The sequence below is a fragment of the Camellia sinensis genome, chromosome 6, assembly GCF_055761805.1.
Source record: "Camellia sinensis isolate YWXY chromosome 6, ASM5576180v1, whole genome shotgun sequence".
NCBI classification, from domain to species: Eukaryota; Viridiplantae; Streptophyta; class Magnoliopsida; order Ericales; family Theaceae; genus Camellia; species Camellia sinensis.
Window position 1 is genome coordinate 121,321,731 of NC_138966.1, and position 4,597 is coordinate 121,326,327.

At 33.2% G+C, this 4,597-nt stretch overlaps 1 long non-coding RNA gene across 1 annotated transcript; it reads left to right on the forward strand.

Annotated features, from left to right (window-relative positions):
• The first annotated feature begins 2,223 nt into the window (after positions 1–2,223).
• On the forward strand, positions 2,224–3,692 carry LOC114265692 (uncharacterized). Its single transcript, XR_014331770.1, has 3 exons — positions 2,224–2,292; positions 2,578–2,625; positions 3,238–3,692. It is a non-coding gene; the product is annotated as an uncharacterized LOC114265692 (long non-coding RNA).
• Positions 3,693–4,597: the final 905 nt, after the last annotated feature.

The window sequence follows — 4,597 nt, forward strand, 5'->3', positions numbered from 1 at the left end:
GTTATGTGAATCTGTGATGTGTTCTCAACAATTTAATCAATCCATTGTGTTATGTACTTTTTATGCAGCATTTACAAACACTTATTGCCTGAACTAATTAATAAAGAAACATGAGAAAAGTTAGAAGAATGTATATAATGCTCTTAGACATTTCAAAGTTTCCTTCTTAAATTAACTTCGTGAAATATCAATTATTCACTTTCAACAAATGTCATAGGCTGGCTATATTTACCAAGAGATTTTGTGTTTTTCTTTTTTAATTGTAAACATAGGTTGTTTAATCAACAGTTAGAACTCAAAAAATTTATTTTGGTTATGGATCACACCATACACTCCATTTTATGAGTGCATTTTTTTGATCTATAGTTTTTTATTAGAGTGTTACATTTAGAATAAAAGAATACTGTGAGTGGGTTCTAAGTTAGGTAAAGTTTGGAGTAGGTGAGTTGGGTATTCAAAATTTGTGAAATAAATATTCAAAATATGTGAATTTATGGCACTGATTTCTTTCTATGTGCTTTCTTGCCTTCTACATACATATGTTACTACAAATCCTACTTGCATCTGCTCATCATTTGGTCGTCATCAGCCTTATTTTGCCAAGTCACAGCTATTTTGATCTGGGTTCAACCTTTTTTTTTTCTTCCCTCTAAAGGATCATTTAACGTTGAACAACAATTTAATCAATCCATTGTGTTATGTACTTTTTATGCAGCGTTTACAGACCCTTATTGCCTGACCAGATAATTTTTTTAATTGATTTAATTTTATTAAATCCGATAATGAACTAATTAATAAAGAAACATGAGAAAAGTTGGAAGAATGTATATAACGCTCTTAGACATTTGAAAGTTTCCTTCTTAAATTAACTTCGTGAAACATTTCTACAAACCAAATTGATAATTCTTTTATATGAACTCGTACAAAGCATTTTTTATAAAATATTGTAAGTTTATATACTTTTATTAAATTTTTTGTGTTAAAATTTATATAATTATATTGTAAGTTTATATCTATATAATATGGGAGAAAGGTTTTTGAAAATATGTCTAAAATGTATCAGAGATACATTTGGATGGCTCAGATGAATCCTAATAAACATCCATGGCTGAGATGATTTTCATTCCCGCCCAAACATGCTCGCTCTCTCTCTCTCCCTCTTCCACGTCTGCCCACGCTTTCAGTACCACACACGTCTTTAACGCCCTTTCTACACCTTCTCTCTCACATTCTCATAGAAGAGACCTAAAAATGAAAATCATCATCATAATCATCATCTCCGAACTCGCCACCATCGCCTCCGTCTTCGCTTCCTTCATCTACCTCCTCAGCTTCTTCACCCATGCTTCTCACAACGCCTCCTTGCTCCTCCTCTGCCTTCGCTATCTGCCTTCGCTATTGTTGATTGCGCCGCCTCCCTTCTGCAAATCGTCAAATCAATGGTTTCTGGTTAGATTCCTTTGTATTAGCTTGAATTAAAACTCAGCGATTGTTACCGTGCGGCGTCGATTCGACGCGAGGCGTTGCAGAGGCTCTCATGGAGGTCTCTCCGATCTCTCTAATTTCTGTTATTTGTATTTTTTATTTTTGTTCAAATTTTATGTTGTAGATAGAACATAAAATAAGATAAAACTATTTTATCAAATCAGTTGAGTAGTGGTTTGTTGAATAATGGTTTGTTGGTGTTTGTTACTGGAGATAGAACTGTTCTGAATAGTGGTTGAATAATGTTTTTTTGGTTTTTAGTACAGATTTTTTTGAGATTTTAAAAATTATTTATGATGGCCTCTTATAGAGTTTCGTTTTAAAATAAAATGGATTTTATTAATCTTATTCAAAGGTATGAATTTGTTATTGATCTTAATCTTAATCTAAAAAGGAATGCATATGGACCTAGTGAGCAGTGGATTATTTATATTCCGTATGTTCTTTTCTTTTTCTTTTTCTTTTTTTAATTTTTTTATATGACATCCACATTTGCCAAATTCTGTAATATTGTTCTATTTTTCAGGGTATTCCAGAAGTTGTAATGCCTGTGAATTAGGCAACTTCTGAGAGGGATGAAACAGGCGCAGCAGCAGCTGCACCTGTCTCTGGAGCACCTTATTCATCTCCCTGGAATTTGTTTCCTCAGGTCTAGCATTAGTTTAGATATTAGATAGAGAGTTTCAAGTGTATCTTTACCTTTTATATGTTTCTTATATTTTTAAACTGAAATATCTCCAGGAAACAATTTCACATTTTGGTGTTGGTGGAGTTGGCTCCCTAGATTTCCTAAGAAACAACCAACAGGTTTGGTTCCTATTATATTATTTGCTGTCATTCCTTGCTTTAAGAAGATTGTAATTATAGGAGTTTGGTCTGATCTTAAAGCTTTGCATTTGAATTACTGGATCTGCTTATAGTTAAATAGTTTTTTGTCCCAGTAAAGTTTTTAATGAGATCAGATCTTCCCAACCATCAACCATGTACTTACTACGAGATGAAATCAAATTAGACCATCTTGATTTATACATATTTTCTATTGAAATTGAATTTATTTCTTATTCATTTTTTTTTATATTGTTTGCTTTTCAGTTCCAAGCATTACGTTCTATGGTGCACACAAATCCACAGATTTTACAGGTTTCCTTTCTTATTCAGTTAATGTGCTACACTTTTTTTATTAATCTTAATCTTATTGAGGTATCATGCCTTCAAAATCTGTCACCATTAAAGAATTTGTTACTTTCCAACATTATTCTATTAGTATAATATGCCCATTTTGTGATTGAACCCCAAACCCCGTATTACTCTCTTCATCTTCTCTCTTCCTCCCTCTCTCTCCCAATCTTCATCAACAATGACGGAGTCGTTGCCCATTTTCCTTCTTTAGGAAAGCGGTGTACTTTGTCATTGATTTTCCATGATTGATGTGCAACTTCACAACTTGCCAAGCAGAGTTTTTATTTTTGAAGGGCATTCACTCTAATCTAATTTTATAATCTCTAATCTCTAATCTTTAGTATTTACTAAACGATTGTAACATAACAAGGCAAAACATGCCATATTGTCTTTGGGATAAACAAATTCATGCATTGATCAGGAGTTGCTACAATCTAGAAGGAGATGGGTATACGTTGGGATCTTTGTATGGAAACTGTTTCCATGTTTATTTTTTTTTTACTTTTGCTTTTGCAAGCAAGAAACAATTTTAGAAGAGCCATATGTACTTATTAATTGGTGTCTTTCTTGCAGGCGCCTTTGAAAGTTTGATTTGCCTAGACATGCGTTATCAAACAATATCTATTAGAAATGGGAGTAGACAAGGAAAAGGTGGAGGGATTAGTCTCTGAGATGAGCAAAGGTTTAATTACGTTGAGAATGAGGAAGCCATATCACATTCTTAGAAGGTATTCTTTAGGAAAGCTGTGTACTTTGTCATTGATTTTCCATGATTGATGTGCAACTTCACAACTTGCCAAGCAGAGTTTTTATTTTTGAAATTTGTGAAGGGCATACATACCATGCTGTGGTAAACACACTAGACAGATACATGCATAAGAGCCTACATGAGTGAATTTTTATTTCTTGCACTATTTTTTATTTTCAATCTACCTTGCACTGGTGGATGAATGTTATGTATATGTTGTGTGTTTTTCTTGCCATCAAATTGTGAGCTAGAGTTTTATGTTAGAACAATATTTTGTTTGTCTAAGTGCATATACGTACTGATTTCAAGCCCATTATAAGTCTACATTGCAAAGGCCTTCGAGTACTTTTCTTTAAATAAGCTTTTTATGCATGTTTGTATGTACGTGTCCATTGGCATGTGTTTGTTTATTAATGTGGAATTCTCTTACTCAAAGAATTGATTATAGTATAGCGTTTTGTTTGATAATTTCTTTGGATTCTGGTATTGACTTTTTGGAGTGAATTTTACAGAAGGATTTTGATTAGCATTCATTAGAAGTTTTAGAGTAAGGTAGTAAAATCTTTCTATAGCCCAGAAGTTGATTATAATACTACTTGGAACTTGAGAGCTGAGCAAAATCTCTTTTCGGTTTTTCCTTTTTTATTGGACTATGCTATTGTGTCTCGAACCTTTTATGCTTAGTTTGTAACAACCCTCACACTGTTTACCGATTAATGACTGATTAACTGCTAATCACTGTTAACCGAGACTGACTATGACTGATAATTGAACTGAATAAACTACGGAACTGGCTGACTGAAATTGGAAACCGAATTGATTGAGTATATGTTAGTTAAGTTGCATTCTATCTGTTTGACTGTATGATTATCTGTTCATGCTTATATGTTTAGACTGTAAGTTGAAGGCCTTATCGGCGGCCGAATCCACAATTGATTGATGTTTTATGATCATCATAATTAATGTGAATTTATGGTATATTTATCTGAAAACTGATTAGGTATGAGTAAATTAGATTCAATTGAGTTAATTGCAATAGTTGGCCTTATTTACCAAACTAACCCTAGTGATCCACTATCTCACACATATGAGAGCCTTACACTTGAATCAAAACACATTTTGCTCAGCCATTCTCCTTGCCTTGCCGACTAGGGAGAGAGAGTAAGAGGAGTAGAGTGTTTCAAC